The sequence below is a fragment of the Kogia breviceps genome, chromosome 2 (genome assembly GCF_026419965.1).
Source record: "Kogia breviceps isolate mKogBre1 chromosome 2, mKogBre1 haplotype 1, whole genome shotgun sequence".
Lineage (NCBI taxonomy): Eukaryota > Metazoa > Chordata > Mammalia > Artiodactyla > Physeteridae > Kogia > Kogia breviceps.
The window spans coordinates 32,546,934-32,570,353 of record NC_081311.1 but is presented as its reverse complement, the minus strand read 5'-3'; the positions used below and the strand labels follow the sequence as shown (position 1 = coordinate 32,570,353).

General features: G+C 46.0%; 1 protein-coding gene and 2 pseudogenes across 49 annotated transcripts in view; 1 reads left to right on the top strand and 2 right to left on the bottom strand.

The window, feature by feature from the left end:
- SORBS1 (sorbin and SH3 domain containing 1) overlaps positions 1-23,420 on the bottom strand; it is a 245,001-nt gene that overhangs the window by 159,649 nt on the left and 61,932 nt on the right. For 22 of the 49 annotated variants that reach the window (XM_067025024.1, XM_067024977.1, XM_067024976.1 and 19 more), the window contains one exon: positions 14,827-14,922. The exons of 26 other annotated variants lie outside the window; for them this stretch is intronic. The gene's annotated coding sequence lies outside the window, so the exon portion shown is untranslated. Of the gene's footprint in view, positions 1-14,826; positions 14,923-22,353; positions 22,489-23,420 lie in introns of those variants that run through there. One more of the 49 variants, XM_067024979.1, reaches the window with a different exon arrangement.
- Positions 16,796-17,300, top strand: LOC131751128 (large ribosomal subunit protein eL21-like; annotated as a pseudogene).
- On the bottom strand, positions 21,171-21,270 carry LOC131751666 (U6 spliceosomal RNA; annotated as a pseudogene).

Here is a 23,420-nt window from a genome sequence, read left to right as displayed (position 1 = left end):
GGCTCATCCGAAGCCACAGGATTTCTGAGCTAAAGGAGGCATCAGACATCATCTAGTTCTTACTTTTAAAAGTGGAGGAGGGGGGGGGTGCTTAAGGGAAGCAGTACTGCTGAATTCCTTAAAGTGATGAAGAATTTGAAGACCCTGGTCTTCAAAGTACTTTTTCCAAAATGAGCATTTTTTTCATCATGTACTACTTGGTTAGTTCCCAGAGGAACCAAAAGGTTCAAACCAGTCACCCCTTATCCCCTGTGCTCAATGAGCGGACCCTTCCATTCCTGGAACTGACCCCGAGGTACCCTGGACCAAGGGTGATGGGTAGAGAGTTCAGATGATCCGCAATGAACTGGAACCAACCTCACAAAACTGCATCATCCATGAACAGGCAAGTAAGGGGAACCAGCCACACTCCACCCTGTCACGCTGAGACTTTAACCCTAAACAGAACATTGTAAATCTCAGATACTGTCCAAAAGCTCAGAGACACATTTTGGAGATGGAAAATATACAAACAAGCATTTCTAGACATACCACCTAGTATCCCATACTCCAGGGATGGGTCTGGAAACCAAGAGGTTATTTTTATTTTTTTTCCAACTGATATAAAATGGTGCAGATAAGTGTCCACTTTCTCTTCCCCCATGGCTCCCCTTTTCCAGTGCTCTCTCAGTTCTGCGTGCTCCAAGAAGGAAACTTCCACCGGGTACTACCAGTCTTTAGCACATGTTAAAGGCAGCACAATCTGGAGACAGGAGCAGGAGTGACAGCAGCCAGAAGAGGACAGGCTAAAGCAAAAGCACTGAGTGTTTGAAACCCCAAGCCCTGAATCTGCAGTCCCGCTGTTGACTTAGAAACAGTTGCTGATCCTCACCCCCAAAGGTAAACTAGGACAAACCGGGAAAGGGAAGGGGAAGCAGTGAGGTAAGAGCCGCTGTAAACCTGGCACCCTGCAGAGGAAAAGTGCTGTCAGGACGCAGTCTTCCTCTCAACAAGAAAAATGAGGTAACAGACCGCTATGAATAGTGACGGGAGGCTATACCCAGGCGCTAAGCAGGGGCAGAGGCTCGCCACCTTCACACACTTAAAAGTCATCCACAGGGCTTCCCTGGTGGCGCAGTGGTTGGGAGTCCGCCTGCCGCTGCAGGGGACACGGGTTCGTGCCCCGGTCCGGGAAGATCCCACATGCCGCGGAGCAACTAAGCCCGTGAGCCATGGCCGCTAGGCCTGCGCGTCCCGAGCCTGTGCTCCGCAATGGGAGAGGCCACAACAGTGAGAGGCCCGCATACCGCAAAAAAAAAAAAAAAAGTCATCCACAGACAATTTGGACGTTGCTGTGGTAGAGTGAAAAGAACGTGGCATTTGGAGTCAGAGGAGGCGACTCTGAGTCCTGGCTCTGCCTTGAGCAAAGCTGTGTGACATCAGGTCAGCCACTCAACCTCTCTGAGTTTCAGTTCTCTGTGAACTATAAAATGAAGGATTTGATTTACAAGAGCCAAGACATGGCAATACCCTAAACGTCCATCAGCACATAAGTGGATAAAGAAGATACGGTAAGGGTGGGAGGGAGATGCATGAGGGAAGGGATATGGGGATATACGTATGCACATAGCTGATTCACTTTGTTATACAGCAGAAACTAACACAACATTGTAAAGCAATTATACTCCAATAAAGAAGTTAAAAAAAAAAGATATGGTATATATATACAAAGAAATATTACTCATCCACAGAAAAGAATGAAATAATGCCATTTGCAGCAATATGAATGGACATAGAGATTATCAGACTAAGTGAAGTCAGTCAGAAAAAGACAAATATCATATGATATCACTTATATGTGGAATCTAAAATATGACACAAATGAAACAGACTCACAGACATAGAGAACAGACTTGTGGTTGCCAAGGGAGAAGGAAGGGTTGGGAGTTTGGGAGTAGCAGATGCAAACTAGTATATACAGGATGAATAAACAGCAAGGTCCTACTGTATAGCACAGGGAACTATATTCAATATCCTGTGATAAACCATAATGGAAAAGAATATGAAAAAGAATATATATATATAATAAAGTAAAATGAATGAGTTGGACTAGCTGCCCTCACAGTTTTCTTCCAGTTCTAACATTCTGTTACACTACGAAATGCTGCAGCAAAGCAGTCATGACCCCCTCTATTGAACACCTTCTGTACATCAGGTGCTCTGCTGGGTACTAGGACAGTTTGCACTCAAGGAACCTTCCAACCCATGTATGCCAGCAGCCTGTAAACAAGCTTCTACAGTACAGAGGGAGAGATGTGTGGACAGGGTGAAGGGTCAGCTGACCCAGCAGAGGAAGAGGGCAATCAGGAACAGCTTCCCAGAAGTGATGCCCAGGCCAGCACTTGAAGTAGGTGATTAGGCCATAGGAAAAGGCAAAAGGAATAATACGTACAGAAGCACACAGGAATGGCCCAACAGGGCACACACGATGGGAGGACTTCAGAGATAAAGGGCCATGCTAAGAAGAGCTCTTGTCAGCACCCCCAGGCTCCCCCCAGTCCCCTGCTGTTCACCCTAACATCTCCCTAGGCCAATACTGGGTCAGCCATCAAGCAACCACCCAACCCCTGCCCCCCAGCCTGTCCCTGTTTCCCTGAGTCACATGGCCAGGCCACAGCTGTTTTACACACAGGCTTCTTCGCAGTCACTCAGCAGGCCTTGCTTTCGACTCCTGCTTGGCCCCTAGCGCCCAACCCATGACAGCTGTTCCAAATAGTTTCCATCTTCCTCAGGGCCACGGCTGCATCCCACCTAACTCACTCATGCTCAACAGAGGACCCCCACCTGCTCCGTTCCTGGGCATGCCTGTCCAAGCACCGCTCCTGTAGCAATCCTTCCGGCCGCGTGTCCCAAGCTCCTTCCCACCCAGCCCAGGCCAAGCTGTGGGGATCTCCGCTCATGAGTACAAAAGAAATGAAAAAGGAACAGAAACCACAGTCATCCACCCATACAGGCTGTCGCCCATGCATCTGACCGGGCTCTGAAACAGCACACTTCAGTGAGATGAGGTGTACTCATGTACCCTGCACGCCAAAAGGCATTAGGCAAATACTAGTAGGTGCTCCATCACTGTTTTTTGAAGAAACAGGTAAATAGATTTTGATTCTGAGTTGCAAATACATGGTATCTTCAGGCATGTGAACCAAGAATGCAGCTAGGATTCTGCCAAAAAGACCCTTTCTGTAGGCCTTTCCTATAACACAAGGGCAAGGCCTTCATGAGCCTAATCTCTGGTCCCTGCTTTGTTCCTCTACACACAGTCCATTTAATGCCAACCTAAGCAGCACTGAAACATGTTAGTGCCTTTTATTTCTGAAATAAACTTCCTAAAACCACAATATATTTAATATAAAACGCATACTCAATAGGTTCCATATATTGCATGATGTTATACTGCCCTGTGTGTGTAGTTATTGATTTCTCCATGCTCTCGGTGCCAGTGTAAGTTCTCAGCCAAAGGAGAGCAGCGCAGCACAGTCTCAGACGACCCAGCCCCAAGCAAAACACCCAGGGCACCGCCCTGCAGTGACATGTTCTACTTGTTTACTCTGCCAGCACTTCTCTGTCTGCCATTTTTTTTTTTGCTCTGGTCAACAATTTTGACTCATAATGGACAAGAGACGGTCTGCAACTGGTGTTGGACCTGATACCAAGAAATAAAGGAAAAGTATCACCTAAGATCGATAAATTCGAGTGTCGGGTAGTCTGACCAGTGAACAGGGGTCCGCTTATAGACTGGGAGTACCGAGCAACGGAAATATGCTATAGAATGCCAGGAAGATAAATACTTCTGCCCAGATCACCTCCACACCATCTACTAAACAGAGCTAGAGAGCCTTCCCACAGTGCTGCAAGGTCAGGGCAATGCCATGAGCTCCTGAGTACACAACTCCTTACACTTAGTTCTCTAGTGTTTACTCCAGGTAACTACGAGGAAGAAAAGGCATTAGGAACCCTCCTCCATTTGATAGGGATAGAGTAAAGGGACAAAGTAGGTGATTAAATAGTTAATCCCGGGACTTCCCTAGTAGTCCAGTGGTTAAGACTCCAATGCAGGGGGCCTGGTGTTATCCCTGATCAGGGAACTAGATCTCACATGCATGCTGCAACTAAGAGATCCCACATGCTGCAACCAAGATCCCACTTGCTGGGACTTCCCTGGTGGCGCAGTGGTTAAGAATCCGCCTGCCAGTGCAGGGGACATGGGTTTGAGCCTTGGTCTGGGAAGATCCCACATGCCGCAGAGCAACTAAGCCCATGTATCACAACTACTGAGCCTGCGCTCTAGAGCCCGTGAGCCACAACTACGGAAGCCTGTGCGCCTAGAGCCCGTGCTCCACAGCAAGAGAAGCCACTGCTGTGAGAAGCCCGCGCACCGCAACGAAGAGTAGCCCCTGCTCACTGCAACTAGAGAAAGCCCACGCACAGCAGCAAAGACCCAATGCAGCCAAAATTAAAAAAAAAAAAAAAAATCCCACTTGCCGCAAAATATTTTTTTTAAAAACAGTTAATCCCACTAAGGGATTGTAAGTAGAAAAACACATGGGAGACCCCTGTAAGTTAATGATCACTCAAAAAAGCAGGTTTGCTTAACCACAAAACCAAGCAGGCTTGCTTAGCAATAAAACCATGCAAGTGAAGCACAAGGCATGCCCCCAAACAATAAAACAATGGTGGCATGAGACCCACATCCTGCCCAGTGAGCTCAGTAAGTTAATGACCCCTAGGACATGTTCACTGCACACATAAGAAACAATAATTTACGGAAGTTGACATTTCAAAGTGAAAGACCCTCATTGTACTGAGACCTGAAATAATTTTTCCATAGTGCCATGACAGTCCGAGCTTGACCATGTATAGACAAGAAAACTCCCCTGACCAAGCTAGAGGAGGAGCTGATGATGGAAGCGTGACGCCTACTGAAGAATGAGGAAGAAGGTAGTCTTTTCCCCGTCCCCACTTTTCCTTTGATTATAAAACTGTAGCCCACTAAGTTCTTGGGGCGTGGCACCCTCTTGTCCACCCGTTTGTAAACCTCACAAGCATCCTATTCTAATAAATCACTTCTTATCTACCACTTTGCCTCTGGCTGAATTCTTTCTCAGCTGAGACATAAAGAATCAGAGTTCGTTGGTGCCCCCCGAAATGCCAGCTAGCAGTTTCCCATTGAGATGCTGCTCTTCCAGCCCCACAGAACTGGTTACGTAGTCGGTACCTCAAAGTTTCCCAGAACTCATGCACAGCTCTGAGTGGGCGGGGCATGTGACAGAACAGAACTCTTGACTGTTAGAGTTTGAGTGAAACCCAAACATGATCTCATTCTATATACAAGAAACAAACGAAGCCCAGGGAGGGTGGGTTGTCCTAGGGTAGGTGGCAAGTCAGCGCCCAGCAGGTGGCCAGAATGAGAGCTCCTATCTCCTATTTAGTCAGTCCAGCAAACCAAGAGTCTGCGATGATCTTTCACCCTAAAGCCAAGCAGCTAAAACTGAAAAAGGATCAAGAAATTGTCTCCATTCTGGCTAGCATTTAGTTTTCGGAAGTTTACAAGAATGATTTTAGGAGGAAAAGGGTGTTATTAGAATCAAACTGATCACAATAGCTCGTAAAAGGGGAATGATTTAGATTAAATTCACACGGTTGTTAAAGTTTTAGGACGGTTTGTTGGCTTTTCTTTGTATGAAGCGCCTTGCCTATAATCTACTGAATACTTTGGAAGGTACCAGGACCCCAAAAAACTAATCATTCTGCTTCACTAAAACATCAGTGGCTTCTGTCATCCAGTTTTATATTTTTGTCTGCTTACTGTGAAAAGGGAGATTAAGAAATGTTCAATCTCCTTCAAGTTCAGTAGTTCAGTTCTGTTTGAAAGAAGAAAAAAAAAAACGAACAATTTAAGAGCAAATGTGATTAGTAGATTTGTATAAATGTTTCCAACATGGTAATTTTATGAGCAAACCACATTATACAGAGTACACGACATGTTTCAAAACTAATATAATGATATGATAACTGTAAAGAATACTAAACAAATTACATTATTCTTTTCTTTCCTTCCTCTCTTGTTTAAAAACGCACAAATCTCTTTAAGGAAAAAATAATTGTTTCACTCCACAGCCAACTGTTTTTCTATCATTTAAAATGTAGTGTCCATTATTTTAAAAGGGGGATACCAATGGGCTTCCTTGGTGGCGCAGTGGTTAAGAATCTGCCTGCCGATGCAGGGGACACAGGTACGAGCCCTGGTCTGGGAAGATCCCACATGCCGTGGAGCAACTAAGCCCGCGCGCCTAGAGCCCGTGCTCCACAACAAGAAGCCACTGCAATGAGAAGCTCACGCGCTGCAACAAAGAGTAGCCACAGCTCACCAAAGCTAGAGAAAGCCCACGCGCAGCAACGAAGACCCAGCGCAGCCAAAAATAAATAAATGAATTTATTTTTAAAAAGTGGGGGATACCAAAATGATGTTTTGCTGAACCTCAAGATCCCTTGATTTGTCGAGATAAGATTTTAAACTGATACTGAAAGCCAGGAGTTACAAAACCAATAGGGCTAGAGGGCCAACCAGATAACAAATGATGGTGGGGAACTGCAGCAAACTGGTACTCATATACTCCCACACAGTGGGATTCAGAGCTGTCCCACTCCAGGCCAGGCTATTCCATGCAAGAATATGGCCCAACACTGCTAGATATTCTCATTCTCAAGAGCACCTAGAAATTAAATCATGTGAAACTTCCCGACTTTGAAAATTCTGGCCACTTACTTCAAAAACTTTTAAAACACTGGTGTTTTATGGGCAGCTAGTTTGAAGGACAAAATGTTATAAACATGATTAAGTCAGGGAGCAAATTCATCTAGAAACACTAATCGATTGGAAAATATAGGTTGATCTCTATATACTCTTTTTTTTTTTTTTCCGGTACCGCGGGTCTCTCACTGTTATGGCCTCTCCCGTTGCGGAGCACAGGCTCCGGACGTGCAGGCTCAGCGGCTATGGCTCACGGGCCCAGCTGCTCCGCGGCATGTGGGATCTTCCCAGACCGGGGCACGAACCAGTGTCCCCTGCATCGGCAGGCGGATTCTCAACCACTGTGCCACCAGGGAAGCCCTATATACTTTTTTAAACCTATATTCCCCTATAATAACTTTTTTTCTTGCCCAAGAGGAAGGAGGATGGGGGAATACATAAATTTGAGAAAAAAAAAGGAAATTAGCTGTTAGAAAGCAAGAAGGGTAAAGGTACCTCTATTTCCCTTTTTATTAAAACAATAGCAATTCATATGAGTACGTCCAGCTTTTGAGTTTATGTTGGGAGAATTCCAGAAGTTGCAAATTTCATTGAAGTTAGGCTGCCCTAGGCATAGCAATTTTCCCTAAACATTTTGTCTAATCAGAAATGCCACCCAGAGCTATCCAGACGCAGCTGCTTTTATAATGGTATGCTAATGGTTTGTGTGACTAAGTTAGAAGGCATGATAACCGGGTAGGGGAATGTCACCTCCTGAAAATGTAAAAGTATTATCTATGCAAATTATGTAGGTGCATATGCACCTTAAAGGGTTTCTTGACTCTCCACCCCCCCTCCACAAAAAGTCTAAGAACCAACACCTGATTATAATAGTGAAAGTTCAATTGTGCAAGTTCAAGCATAAATAATGCAGTCGTTGTTTTCAAGCATACCTCTGCAGGAACCATTTTTTAATTTAATCACTGCCTTAATCAGCAGACCAGAGAAAATCTCTTTGAGTGAGGAAAACAAAGTGAGTCACCTCTGTGTTGATAAGGAGACTGCAGGACGAGGTGCACTGCTGTGAAGTAGGTATCAGGTGGTACCTAGTCTAAATTAGTCAGTGGAGCAATCAGAATGATTGCTGATCGCCTTGTTTTAGTGGTATCCCCAAGCACAGTCTAACATTTACCAAGCTAGGGGGCGGGGGGACAAAAAAAGGTACCTATCTGTAGTGACTAGATAGAAAAGGAGAAAGTATCTTGTTTTTACACATGGTTGGCTGGCAAATGAGATACAGCTTCCTGTTTGTTTTAAAAGTATAAAATCCAATGTGTGAATCTCTTGGAGAAACATCAAATAATAAGAAACGTCGGTGCTGCATGGAATGGATGTCATGTCTTTGTAGGACACAAAAATATTGGCCACTGGGCTTCCCTGGTGGCGCAGTGGTTGAGAATCCGCCTGCCGATGCAGGAGACACGGGTTCGTGCCCTGGTCCGGGAAGATCCCACATGCCGCGGAGCAACTAAGCCCGTGAGCCATGGCCGCTAGGCCTGTGCGTCCGGAGCCTGTGCCCCTCAACGGGAGAGGCCACAACAGTGAGAGGCCCGCATACCGCAAAAAAAAAAAAAAAAAAATATTGGCCAGAAAGAAACGTTATAGAACCTCTGGTAACACAAACCAATATGGCAGCCCAGGGAGATACTTTTAGACAATAAGCCTTGTAGAAACGGATGCCCAAACAGCACACACTCCAAACAGTGTGGTGACCAGCACATTGGTTCTAGACATTGAATTCTAGCCTTCACTTTATGCAAATTCCATTTTGAACATTTCCTGACAATAGCTGAGATTCTTTTTTTTTTTTTTTTTTTTTTTTTTTGCGGTACGCGGGCCTCTCACTGTTGTGGCTTCTACCTTTGCGGAGCACAGGCCCCAGACGCGCAGGCTCAGCGGCCATGGCTCACGGACCCAGCCACTCTGCGGCATGTGGGATCTTCCCGGACCGGGGCACGAACCTGTGTCCCCTGCATCGGCAGGCGGACTCTCAACCACTGCGCCACCAGGGAAGCCCTGAGATTCTTAAGAAAAATGAATTTGGGATGATCATTTTAATTTGACTGAACTCTGGGGTTAGGAACTATCAACCACAACGGATTCCAAATCCCATGTCCTGCTCCACAGTGCAACACGGCTTTGTGCTAAAGGGCAGCAGGGAGATGGCCAGTTGCAACAGACATAATTTGTGGCTCAGCTCATGCCAACCTCATTTGAATCCACATTTGTCTAAAGCAGCTGAATAAAATGTTGGCCAGAAACAGCCTTAAATCCTTTTTGAAAGAAGGGAAGGGGAATGAAATTGGCCTGACTGACATTTCCATAACACCCAAAAATGAGAAACTCAAGTTCAAGAGGCTGCAGGAGAACAGAATTTGCCACCCAAAACATGTCTCTTTGACATATTATTTTAAACTGGTTACACTTTCTAAGAAATAGCAGACATGGGAAAAATTCCGAAAACCAAATAATAGTTACCCTTTTGGAAGAAGCATTTATCAGGGAAATCTTCATGTGTAAGGGTGTCTCCATGGCTATACCAGGAAGAGGAGGAGGATCTGATCTCTAGAAACCCTTATCAATGGAGATGATGATGACTAGTCTACATAACCACCTTACCCTGGCTTACAGTGCTTTTCCTGGTCACCTCCCATAACTGACGCTCATCCTCTTTTATCTTCAGCTGAGGATGGCACTGAAAGCGAGGGAGTTGGTCACCTGGGGGAGTTACTCAGTTTTCCTGGGTCTCTACCCATGTATACACGTTGTTACACTTTCGTTTGGTTTTCTCCTGTTAATCTGTCTCATGTCAATTTAATTCTTAGACCAGCCAGAAGAACCTAGCAAAGTAAAGGAAAATTTCTTACCAAAGCCTAGTCCCAAGTTGCTGATATACATGAAGCCTCAGAAGAAAGGCAATGGAGACTGAACAGGCAATGACCTTGGTTGACATACACGACAAGCAAGAGTAATGATAAAACCAAGGCGTGAAGGAACTTAAAATTTTTCTAGATCATTTATTACACCTAGAAGGGGCACTATTATCCTTGTTAAAGGTAATACCTAAACATGATACAAAAAAATTTAGAAGGACAAAATGGTATAGAGTGAAAAGTAAGTTTTCTTCCTATACCACTCCCCCCCCGCCCCCCCCTCAAGGTCACTTATCTCCAGCAGCTCCTCCTGAGATGGTCTACATGCACAGGAGCAATGAAGCACACTATTCTGCATACCTGGTCCCTTTTTTTTTTTTTTTTTTTTGCGGTACGCGGGCCTCTCACTGTTGTGGCCTCTCCCGTTGCAGAGCACAGGATCCGGAGGCACAGGCTCAGTGGCCACGGCTCACGGGCCCAGCCACTCCGCGGCATGTGGGATCTTCCCGCACCGGGGCACGAACCCGCGTCCCCTGCATCGGCAGGCGGACTCTCAACCACTGCGCCACCAGGGAAGCCCCTCTACCATTTTTTAAAAAGTCCCACCACCCCTTGTGATGAATTGGGAGATTGGGATTGACATGTATATACTAATATGTATAAAATGGATAACTAATAAGAACCTGCTGTATACAAAAATAAAATTCAAAAAACTTTTTTAAAAAAAGCTCCACCACCCTTAAAGTCTCCAGGGGCATGGGAAGGTACCAATTTTTTTTTTTTTTTCTCATTCCTGAAATCACTTACTAAAAAGGAAACAGGAGAAACCCTCCCTACTATGACTGCCAGTCAGTTTCATTCTTTTTCAGCTAATTTAGGCTCCACTCTGAGAAAAGATGACAAAGGAAACTAGGGTTGGTGTCCATCGTCATGAACATTCCACTGAAACCGTCATTTTGCCATAAATTAATGGTTTCAGACATAGAATGCTACACAATCAAGCGCTCATTTTCCAGAGATTAGATGCTCCAGAAGTCTCACTGAGAATATTTTCACCGAAACACAAGGGTCTTGAGATACACGGGAAAGCAAGCTGGGGCTGCCCGCGGCCCAGGCAACCTGAAACAGCACATTTTAGAATGCTGCTTGTCCCACCGCCCTCAGCAGCTGCACTGGTTTCCCGTTCTTTTGTCATTTCCACAAAAGGCCTGAAGAAAAAAACAAAAAAACACAAGCCTGGAGAAAAAGTGGCAATGTTTACAAAGAGGAGAATCTTGAGGATAGTCAAAAGCCTTTGGGGAGGCTAACCTGAGGCTCACAGGGCAGTCAGAGACGGTGGGGCCCGAAGCCCAGCAAGAGGGACGAGGCTGGCAGGCGTTGAGTTGGTAACTGTGGGAAGGGGATAAAAATGTCTATGGGGGCTGGAGACACCCAGACTGAAGAGACTTCCCACGTACCTGAAAATGGAAAAATCAAGGAGCCCAGCGACAATATGCTGGAAGCTCAGTGGGACAGTTTCTCTGGGAATTAGACAAAACCAATACAGGAGAGCTGTATTTTGTGCCAGAAGGCCACAAAGAGATGAAAATGTATATGTTCAAAGTATGATTTTCTCATATCAATGGATGATGGTTAAGGGGTATGGGTGGTCCTGAAACACATACGTCTGCTGTAACCATCACTTCAACCATCATCAATTTTTGCAGCTTTATTATCTTGTGGCATTTATCTTTTTTTTTTTTTTTTCTCCCGTTACGCGGGCGTCTCACTGCTGTGGCCTCTCCCGTTGCGGAGCACAGGCTCTGGAGGCGCAGGCTCAGCGGCCATGGCTCAAGGGCCCAGCCACCCCGCGGCATGTGGAATCTTCCCGGACCGGGGCACGAACCCACGTCCCCTTCATCGACAGGCGGACTCTCAACCACGGCGCCACCAGGGAAGCCCTAGCATTTATCTTTGGTACTTCAAAGATATCCAAAAGGTTTCCTAAATTGTGGTCCTGCAAGTCATGGTGACTGTTTGACCTTTTCATAAAATTACATCACAACTTTCACCGCAAAATTACTGATTTGGGGGCATTGCTTTCCACTCAGTGAACCTTCATTTAACGAACTTTTGAATATGATCAAAGAATGAAAAAAACCTGAAATGTATTAACGGTGAATTAAACTTCATCAGAATGGCTTGTAGAAGTTCTAGTGCACGTGAAGAACAGAGTAGCTTACAGGCTGTTATGGGCAAAGGATGGCAGATCCTTCTGCTTTGCCGGCCCAACACAGCCACGTGCCAAATGCATAAGTGCAGCTTATCATTCACTCGACTGGCCAGATTTTAAATCATGCAATTCTAAAACTCATTTTCTTGATTTGGGGGAGTCACAGTATTTCTTTTTTTTAACATAAGGTGAGGCTTTATTACTACTGTCATCTCATCTCACTTGAATAATTTATATTTACATTACATGAAATTATCCCTTATTCATTAGCATATGTCTTCATTTACTTCTTGGTAGGGATTTTATATGGAAAATCCACTCTTTGCCTTTCTTTTCTGTGTCCAAGTCCTACCTATTCCTCCCTTCTCTCCCTGAGTGATCGCATCCAGCCTCATAGCTTCAAATACCATCTACATGCTGATGACGCTCAAAGGTGCCATTTCCAGCTCCAGCCAACTCTAAATCTAAGAAAATCGAATGGGCATCTCAAACTTCATATGCCCAAACGGAACTCTCAGGACCCTCCCCAAACCTCCCTCTTTGATCCCCATCTCAGTAAATAGCATCATTATATTCACCCAGCCCAAAACACTGGGCTTATTCTTGGCTTTTATTTTTGCTCAAACCACACACCCAACTCAGCAGGCTCTGCCTTCAAAACATACCCCGAGCTTGACCAGTTCACATCATTTTATAACCACCAGTTCACATCATTTTGTAACCACCACAAAGCTCAAAGAAGATCATATCACTATTCTACTCAAACTTCTCAAAAGGTATCCAATCACATTCTGGGTTTTGGAGTAAATCTAAACTCCTTATCATACCTACAAGATCTGGCTCCCACCTACCACTGATCTCATTTCATATCACTCTCCCCATAACAACCCCCCATTCAAGGCCAGCCAAACTGGCTGCCTTCCTGTCCCTCTATCACGCCAAGCTCAGCCTACACCAAGGCCTTTCTTTTTGCTTGCTGTCCCCTCTGCCACCCACTTCCCCCCAGATTCCTGCACTCCATCCAGATCCCTGCACAAAATTTCTACCCACCCCCCTCACACACACAGACCTTCTCAGACGTCTTTCAAAAAGAACCCCTCATTCTTTTTATAGCACTTATTATCACCTGAAAGTATATTATCTACTTAGTTATTTCCTTCATTCACAAAACAATATTTAGTGAGCACACACCATGTTTATGATCAAGGTGCTCTTCTAGGAGCTGAGAAGACAGCAGTGAATAAGCAAAGATCCCTGCCCTCATGGAGCTCACATTCTTGCTTGTCACCCCCCCACTCGAATCTAAGCTCCAGTCTGTCTGTGACCACCGGGTCCCCAGTGCCCAGAGCAGTGCCTTGGCACAGAGGAGGCATTCATACTTATGTACCAAATGGCTGAAGCATCCCATCCGCCTGAGACCATCTGCTTCCCTGAGGACTCCCACCACAGAGTTCTTCCTAACAGATGGGTCTCGGATTGAGGGACCCAGAATGTCCACTGTGTCCCTTTAGGCACAGCAATGGGGACAGTCAGCCTCCCATACCTGAGTTGGGTCCCTAACCCTGGGCCTGACTAACTGCCCTTTCCTTTCTGCCCCACCAAGGCACCCTGCAAGCTCCCCAGGTGGCCATGCCACGGGTACGCATCTCACTGGGTCGTAAAAACACCTGGTCCACGTGGTGGGAGTGGACCAGGCAGTCAGCAGCAAGCAAGCCAGCTTCTCTCAACGAAGTGCAGCTGGACTCGGGGCGCACGGGCCATACTGCCTCCCTGGCTCGGTGTCCTGCCCTCAGTATTCACGTGAGACCTTCACCATCAACTAGCTAGCATGCCTCAAAGTGCTGCCAGCACTGGAGCACACTGGTGTTAAGGACATATTTTTGCCTCTTTCAACTGCCACAAATGCAAGACATTTACCTGCTATGACGAGTAATTAAGTTTCTTTTGGGGGGCCGGGGGGGGGAGGAAGAACATTTGTTAACTGTGCAATTATCTGACCACAAATAAAAATGAAGGTAATTGTGAAACATAGTTAATTTATCTTTCTAAAAAATGGTAGCTGGAGTGGTAGGAAGGAAAAAAAGGAAAATGCAAATCTCTTGAAGAACCACTCTGGAGGACTCAAAATCGGTATTTAAAATCCATGTTTCCGGGACTTCCCTGGTGGCGCAGTGGTTAAGAGTCTGCCTGCCAGTGCAGGGGACACGGGTTTGAGCCCTGGTCTGGGAAGATCCCACGTGCTGTGGAGCAACTAAGCCCGCGTGCCACTACTACTACCGAGGCTGCGCTCTAGAGCCGCAAGCCACAACTACTGAGCCCGTGTGTCACAGCTACTGAGCCCACGTGCTGCAACTACTGAAGCTCACGCCCCTAGAGCCTGTGCTCCACAATAAGAGAAGCCACCGCAATGAGAGCACGTGCACCGCAACAAAGAGTAGCCCCCGCTCACCGCAACTAGAGAAAGCCCATGCACAGCAACAAAGACCCAACGCAGCCAAAAAGAAATACATAAATAAATTTATAATAAATAAATAAAATCCATGTTTCCAACCTATGTATTCACATCTCAATTTGTTAGCACAGAATTGCCCAGCTCTACATCTCAGAGCCAAATAGGATTACTCTGTATTTGCTCAGCATTTTATTCCCTTGGAAGCATTCTCATATCATCTTTCAGCAGGGCAGGATTCATTTCTCTGTCTGGGGGCCCAGCGAAGACAAACAATGCACCCAAGATCCCACAATAAGCAGAACGAAGTAGGTACCAGAACCCAGATATGCCTAGGCCCGTCCCAGTGTCCTTCCTCCTCTAATAGAAAGGACAGTGTGGTTCTCTGAAAATCACATTCTACAGTTCACTGAAAACATGTCCCTTCACCTCAGCAGCAGGAAAAAAAACCACACACACGTACATATTCACCAGTGGTTTAAGGTGCTGGAAAGACGCATTGGTCCTGGAGCTGTGGGCAGAGAGAAAGTCTCACAAACTCTTCCAAGAGGTGCCACTCCTGCAATGACAAACATACAAGGCATCTGCTGTGAATTGGGCATCCTGTGGCCTCTCTCCAAGGAGGCCATCCAAATACCAATTGCCAGGCACCCTGTTTAGACTCAAAGCCTCCTTCCTCATCTTCCAGCCCCACTTCCTTCTTACCCTGACTTCGCCTAGTAGACGCGGAATCTTCAGTTCACTGGTTGAAATGGTCCCCATTAGAATCAATGGATCTTGGACAGAAAGAAGCTCTAGAGATCATTTATAACAGATGTCGAGTGGGTCACGTCTAGCCTACAGAGATATTATATTAATCTGCAGGATATGCCTAGAAATTTGAGCCAAAACTTAAAAATCAGGGATGTCACATAAAAACCCAGACTTTGGGCTTCTCTTTAAAAAAAAAAAAAAAGAGGATCTATCAAAACAGCCCACGTTCATGTCTGGAAATGATCAGCTGGTGCTAAGTAGCAGCTGCCTTTCACAGGCAGGCTTGGCTATTCCAATATGCCACAGTCCCTACCACTCCCTATTGTCACAGAGAAAAGCTGTGGTGATCATTGTCCTTGCGTTATTTTGTTCAGGGTACAGAAATAATTCCTTCTACCCCTGATTCTAACAAAAGTAGGAACACAAAAAAGGGGCTGAGGTCTAAGAGGAAAAAAAAAATGGTATAGCACATATAGCAACTTAAGTTAGTAACCTCACTCCTGTAGACATTTGCAACCCCTGAACAAGAACAACACTCCCATTTCGTACAAGTGTAAGCAGAAAACTAACCTACCCACTCCCACAGTTAGAATTTGCTCTGCCTGTAGACCCTAAATCCAATCCAGGACTCTTTAGCTATGCCCCATTGCACAGTAATCTTATATTACAAAGAAAAAAGCAAGTTTTATGTGTATATATATACACACACACACGTACGTGTGCTTCCCTTGAAGCTAGATACTCAATTCAAGGAACTACAGTTGAAGTATCCAACCAACTCTGTACTAAAATGCTTGCCATACCTTCATTTGCCAAAGAATATAAGAGTAAGTTATATCAGATTCCCTAAGGGCTTGTTTCCTAATGTGCCATTTTCAATAAAACGTTACTGCTTTAAGCACAGAAGTAGTTCTCACAAATACCATAAATCCGCTACTTCAAAAGTGCTCAGTTAACGTTCCAAACTGTCTGAAACACTCCTTATGCTAGAAAAATGTCCTTTAATATGCATCTTGAATACAAGGCTATCAATAAGCTTATGTATAGGTACCAACACCGTAATAAATGAACGATGTTCAACTATAAGGTCGTGAAGGGAGTTACTTATATCATCCCCTCAAAGCATGTACAGATTCATTCACTCAGCAGATATTTACTGAACCCTATTACATACCAGGCAGTGCACGAGGTTATGGATACACAAAGATGAACAGACCCAGTCCTTGCCCCTAGGTGGCTCTGTCTGGGTAAAAGATCCAGACACTCAAAGACTTCTAAAACAACGGGTAAACATAAAGATCTGGGTAGGCACAGGTGCTGTGGGAGCCCTGAGCAGGGGCTCCTAGTGCAGCTGAGGTGAAGAGATGCTTCCCAGCACGGACAGAGGCCTGAGGAAAGCTTAAAGCAGGGATGGGAGTGAAGCAGTCGGGGGGCGAACCGAGGGAAGGAGGGAATGACAGGGACAGTGTGGGTAAAAGCGAAAAATATGAACAGCCCCTCCCTCCGACTGAGTCTTGTCCAGATTTGGTATCACCTTATGGGTCTTAAAACCCCCCACCCTATGCCACCTGACCCAGTATCTGCCGAGACTTGATGCACAAGCCCCACACGTGCACCCGTGGAAGCTGACCTCGCCAAGTGCCCATATTAACAATGCCACCAAGCCTTTGTGTCGGAACCGCCACCTTCCAGTAATTCGCCAAAATGACCAACACAAAGGGAAAGAGGAGGGGCACCCGCTACATGTTCTCTAGGCCTTTTAGAAAACATGGAGCTTTGTTCTTTTGGCCTCATACATGCGAATCTACAAGAGAGGTGATATTGTAGTTATCAAGGGAATGGGCACTGTTCAAAAAGGAATGCCCCACAAGTGTCCCCATGGCAAAACTGGAAGAGTCTACAATGTTACCCAGCATGCTGTTGGCATTGTTGTAAACAAAGAAGGGCAAGATTCTCGCCAAGAGAATTAATGTGCGTATTGAGCATATTAAGCACTGTAAGAGCCGAGATAGCTTCCTGAAACATGTGAAGGAAAATGTTCAGAAAAAGAAGGAAGCCAAAGAGAAAGGGACTTGGGTTCATCTGAAGCACCAGCCTGCTCCACCCAGAGCGGCACACTTCGTGAGAACCAATGAATAGGAGTCTGAACTGTTGGAACCCATTCCCTATTAATTCATGGCATGATAGGTGTAAAGAAAATAAAAGACCTGAACTGTTAAAAAAAAAAAAAAAAAAAAAAGCCACCAATTCAGCCCTGCTGCCTGGCAATGCCCACCTTTCACATCCTCAGGGCAACAAATACTGTGCCAGAGTCTGCAGGACCCAAGAAATATGGGGGCAGAAACACTGAGCCTTCCAGTATTTCCAGAACTTCCATGATGTCTAAGAAGACAGTAAACAGATTTTTGTTTCCTGTGCCATCACAGGATGGTCCTGCCTCCATCTCAGGATCTGGATTTCTACAGACAGAATCTACTATGTGGTCGAGCCTCAAGCAGCAAGTTTTGGGAGAAAGTGTTCCAGAATATCTGCCCATCAAAACGCCCAGGTGGAGCTCCCCTTTTCTTCACGGACAAAAAAGGGAGGAGCTGCCAGCCCTGATCTAGGCTGAGGCAAAGCCAAGGGGCAGCATCTCTGAAAGACAAGCGTTAGGAAAGGGGCATAAAGAGGAGTGAAGACCAAATATGGGGACATGGTTAGGGTTCAGGGTCAAGGTCCGTTCGAGAAAATAAGGAAGCATCCCTGGATCTTAACTGGTGGGCAGGTTCCTAAATCTGGCTGAAAATTAGAATCACCTGGAAAACTAGAACAGTTTCTTGGGCCTCAGACCCATTAAATCTGAATTTCTGGTTTGGAGGCACAGGAACTATTCAGGTGATTGTGATGCCTAGACTCTGATACTCCTTTGGAAAAGGGTATCTTTCACCCTTTTCCAGAACACTCTTTCACCCTCTAGAACAATCTCAACGTTATTAGTTCAGCATCTTTCCAGCAGGATTCAAGGATCCAGGCTTTGGGGGAGTTGCACATCCTTAGTTTGTTTACCCACTCCCTAAATCACACAGTCACAACCATCACTTTACTCCTTTTTATTTTAAATAAAAATAGAAGGCCAGCAGCCAGGATGGCAACTGGGTAAGTGAAGCCAGCCTCCCTTTCTGCCCTTGTCCCTATATATCATGACCCAATGCCAGGGCCTCCAGATGATCTACTGGAGTTGTCCAGTCTCAGCAGATCTGAACCCTTGTACACCTGTGTAGGCTCACCCTGGCAGAGCAAAGGGTCGGGGAGCATCTGGTCACCAAGGTGGCCTTTGAGGAAGAGCTCCAAGGCACACAGCACTCTGTTCAGATCCTTACTGCCCACCAAAGAGCAGGCCACCAAAGAGCAGGATACTGCAGATCAATGCAATGCCTGGAAACCTGCCAAGCCAGCCGAGCACTTCTATTCCCAGATTTCCACTTGTGGTCAAGAAACGACCTGAGCAATCTCAAACAAAGAATGGCAAAGTAAATTCTGTGTACCACAAGGATGACAGATAGGAGTAAGCCGGTTCCCTGAATGGACCAGCCTCCAGAAATTTCTTCCCCGACATCACCAGATGCTACTAGGTGACCTTCAGACAGCCCAGCACCAGAGAAACCCACGGCTGACCAAGGTCAGCCTTCCTGACTGCAAGGCCCAGCAGCAATCCATAGTATCCTTCAAGAGAACAAGGAGACACTCAAGGCTCCCCTTCAACCTAAGGGCCCTCCACTTCAGCCATAATGCAAATTTGGAAGAGCACAGGTGAGGCAGGAAGTCTAGGAAAAGCAGAAGATACTAATTTAGCCCTTCTGGGGAGAAAAGCAATCCAGTATTTCTTGCAGTACCATTATATCCTGGCCTAAAACAAGACCACCCTCTGACCCAACCCTCCAAAAGGTGTCACAAGAGTTGTTCAAGGCCCTGCCAAACACCCTGAACCATCACCTTCCTCATCTACATCCCCAGCTCTAGCCTATCCCAAGAACACAGAACAGTCCTGGATGTTGTGAAAGTCACCTTAGCCACCTTCATTCCTACTCAACATCAATCCAACAATCCAACCAGCTCTGGACCAATGGGAGCCTCTCTGGATACATGTTCTCCTAACTACCATGTATCTCTCCTTCAGAGCACAGATCACCTATTTTTACATTGTTTTCCCATTAACCTATATGTATGGACAAGGATCATGTCAACATTTGTTTTGCCTTTTTGTTGTTTAACCTCTTTTGTTTGCTTGACTTATGATCACCGTATCCCAATGGTGACTTCAAACCATCTAGGTTCCTTCAAAATATACCCCAAATTTCATACCTTCCAGCTTAAGAGATGACCAAGTCAACCCATTCCCTAACTACTCAGTCTTGCCACTGGCCTCTGGAATCTAAGCATCCACTAACTGATCCACTAATTTAGTGGACTAGGAAGGACCCTGCTCAGAAGGCTAGTCTAGTACCGGTAAAGCACTAATCCAGTTGGACTCCCAAGGTCAAGTTCACCTGCAAAGGCCAAAGTCAGCATGGAAAAGTCTACCAGGTGATGAGAGAAGAAGAGAGTCAAGATGTATAATCTGAGGTTCCTAGTGGACCCTAACCAGGGTCTGACACTAATGCTCAACCTGATGTTCAAAGCACCTGTACTCTGCCTGGTTTCTATCTCACTGGGAATCTGATAATTCTAGTTATGAGGCATGACATGACATAGCTTCAAATTTCTGGGACTGCTTGATGCCAGAGCTGTTTCCTATTACTCTTCAGCTCCTAGGAACTTGTGGGTCCCTGACCATTCCCTGGAATTCTGGTTTCATTCCCTACCCCTGCTACTTTGTGTGTGCCCTAACTCCACCTAACTACGCGACCTTGATGCATCCTGCCCATGGCACTCACCTAGCTCCTGGCTCTGCCCCCTCCGCACACACACACCCACCCCCCAAAGCCTGGCACATAGGAATGTCTGCTGAAGGTAACCAGACCTTACCTACCTGTTCTCCTGCCTCTCAGACTTGGCCCCTCTCTCTCCTTGTTCTGAGTCCAAGGCCCAACTTTCTTCCCAAGCTCATGGGAGACACCCCTCCCTCACAAATTCCAACTCCTCCATCAACAAACCCAGACAGTCCAGGGGAGAAAAATCAATCCTCAACCGGCCTCGAGGCTGACCAACTCGGGAAGGAAACAACTCACAATAATTATCTTTCCTTTTTGTGCAGTTTTTAAAATCACACTGCCTTTAATGCTTTAACATGACTTCACTCATGTTTTGACATTGGAAAGCACTTCCCTATTTCTCACAGCAAATCCCACTGGGGCCGGGGCCAGACCCAGTGCCATATCCCCAGGACCTGAACACTACTGAAGCTTCCAAGATGCTCAATGCCCAGGTGGCTCCTATGTCCAAACACCACTCACCTCTAGGCCCACTGACCCGCTGTCCCCCTTTCCCAACCGTTGGCAGAAGAAAGTGGATCTTTGGGATCTTTTTATAGTTCTCCCACCTACTCCACAAATTCAGTAGGAGGCAGAATGAATTTTCCAAGTTCTCTAAATGACACAAAGCTCTTAAAGTAGAATAAAATTAGTTGAAAAATAGCAAAATGATTTTTATCTTCTTAAGAAAAAAAAAAGCACACCACCTACTTTAAATGATTCACAGTGACTTCATACTTTCTTCCACTGGAATATGCTTTTCTTCCTCCCAAAGGTGGTTGTACCCTCCTTTCTCCCCATCCAGTCCTAAAACAAGATACCTCCACAGGAAAGCTGTTCTGATTTGGGGGCCCCCGAGAAAATTTTTCCTTTTTTTTTAAAAAAACTGAAGTATAGTTGATTTACTAACACAACATTTTGTGTTAGTTTCAGGTGTACAGCAGTGATTCAGTTATACACATATTTTTAAGATTCTTTTCCCTTTATAGGTTATTACAAAGTATTGAGTGTAGTTCCCTGTGCTATATGGTAGGTCCTCGTTGGTTATCTATTTTATATATACTAGTGTATATATGTTAATCCTAAACTCCTAATTTATTCCCCCAGAAACATGAGCCACTTCACGAATTTGTGTCATCCTTGTGCAGGGTCCATGCTAATCTTCTCCGTATCATTCCAATTTTCTCATGCTGAAGCAAGCACAAGAAAATCTTGACAATAAACAAGTCAGGCAATATTCCTGTCCCCTGGATGGGGTAAATAAGATAAGTACAGACTGAAAGTAGTTTTTGCTGGTGGGACTAAAGTTAGGTAGTCAGGGCTGGCCTCAGTTAAGAAATGCTATTTGATCTGAGCTGTCACTGGTGAGAATACCCCAGCCATGGCAAGAGACAGGGAAACAGCTCTGCAGGTAGAGAGAGGAGCAAATGCAGAGACTCTCGGGGGAGGAGCCTCGGAGCCACCTACAGGGGCTACTCTTCCAACTCATCTCCAATACCTCAGCTTCCCACTGCAGTCTCCATCACCACCAATCAGCTCCCAGCTCAGCTGTGTGGCCCCACCAGGCCTAAAGTCAAAACCTTTGCTCAGGCCACGCCCTCTGCTGCCTCAGTACCTGTTAGCTCCTTCTTGTCTCTCAAGGCCCCCGTGGTTGGACCCAATGCCCTTCCCCTCTATCCCACAATCATGATATATTCGGAAGTCCTTTCTTCTGTCTGCTTCCCCCAACTGGCTGTTCCTTGATCACTGGGGTCCCATCTAACTCATCCCTGTTGGCCCGGAACCTGACACCTAGGTGGTACTCAGAAAAGGTACACTAACTTGAAGGACCTCACATGCACGCACAAGTGAGTACATATATAAACTGGTGAAATCTGCATAAGGGCTGTAGATTGCAACAGTGCCCATTTCCTGGTTTGGATGCTGTACTAGTTACGTAAGATGCCACTGTTGGGGGGAGGCTGAAGGAAGGACACACAGGACCCTGTATCTTTTGGCGGTGGGGCAAATTCCTAGGAGTCTGTATTTCTAAGGTTGAAACTTCTTTTAAACCCCCAAAGATTTTACCTTTTTTTTTTTTTTTTTCCCCCGGTACGCGGGCCTCTCACTGCTGTGGTCTCTCCCATCGCGGAGCACAGGCTCAGGACGCGCAGGCTCAGCGGCCACGGCTCACGGGCCCAGCCGCTCCACCGCACGTGGGATCCTCCCAGACCGGGGCACGAACCCGTGACCCCTGCATCGGCAGGCGGACTCTCAACCACTGCGCCACCAGGGAAGCCCGATTTTACCTTTTAAATACTCTGATTTGTGGCTTCTCCTTAATAATAGCAAGATCAGGTGACATTGGGCCTCCAGGCCAACAGTTGGATGGGGCTGGGCAGTAGCTGTTCCCCCTCACATGGGCATGGCTCTCAGATTCCTCTCCCGAAACACCAAGACCAAGTGTCAGTTGCTATTTATCATGGTGCCCGCAGTGCTTTTTCTCTTAGAAATATTGCTCTACCAAGAGTAGGACAATGAAAGACCAAGAGGGTCTTGTATTTCCAGAAAAAAGGGGGACGGCCACATCTTTGTGAAAGTGAAAAACATTCCTGTGAGTTTTGATTTGAAATCCCCTACTCTTTACCGCATGTTACCTGCTCGGCCTGAGGCATTTGAGGTTTGGACCCTGGACTGTAACTCTTTAGGACCAAACTGTTTACTCTAAGTCAGCAAATAAATTTTAAAACCAAACCACTGGAAAAGAACACAGCTTAAGTACACAGTATCCCATTCTGCCCTAAATATTTTGGTTCTTTCATCTCACCCTTCCTGAGAACACAGGATCCTGCTCTCAGCCACCAAAAGAGAAGGTGCCACCCCTTATGCATGATCACATCCAGATAAATAAGCAAGATCTTGTTTTTCCACTGAAACTGCAGTTCTGTTTAGCAGGGGAGGGAAAAGGCCCTCAGGGCATGCCTTCCCGGGCCTTTCCCTTCACACCACTACCATCACCACCCCCCAAAAGGAACGTGCTTAGAATGCAAGTGTCCCTGAAAGGGGGGTGAGGCCAAGGCACAGAATGCTGGTGAACTGCCCAGTGAATGGTTTTAGAACAGTGCTTCCAATCAGGCTACAGAGAACCACCTGGGGCTCTAGATGATGTTCCTCAGGTGACACTCTTGCAGATGGCCCAGGACTGATTCATCCTGTGGCGTTTGGAAACCGTTAATTTAGAAAACGGTGACCCCTTGCTACCCTGGGCGGTCGGCCAAGAGACACCTCTCCAGCCAAGAGATGCCAAAGCTGTGCAGTCCTGTAAGGCAGCCACTAGCCACATGTGGTCATTGAGCCCTTGCAATGTGGCTGGTGT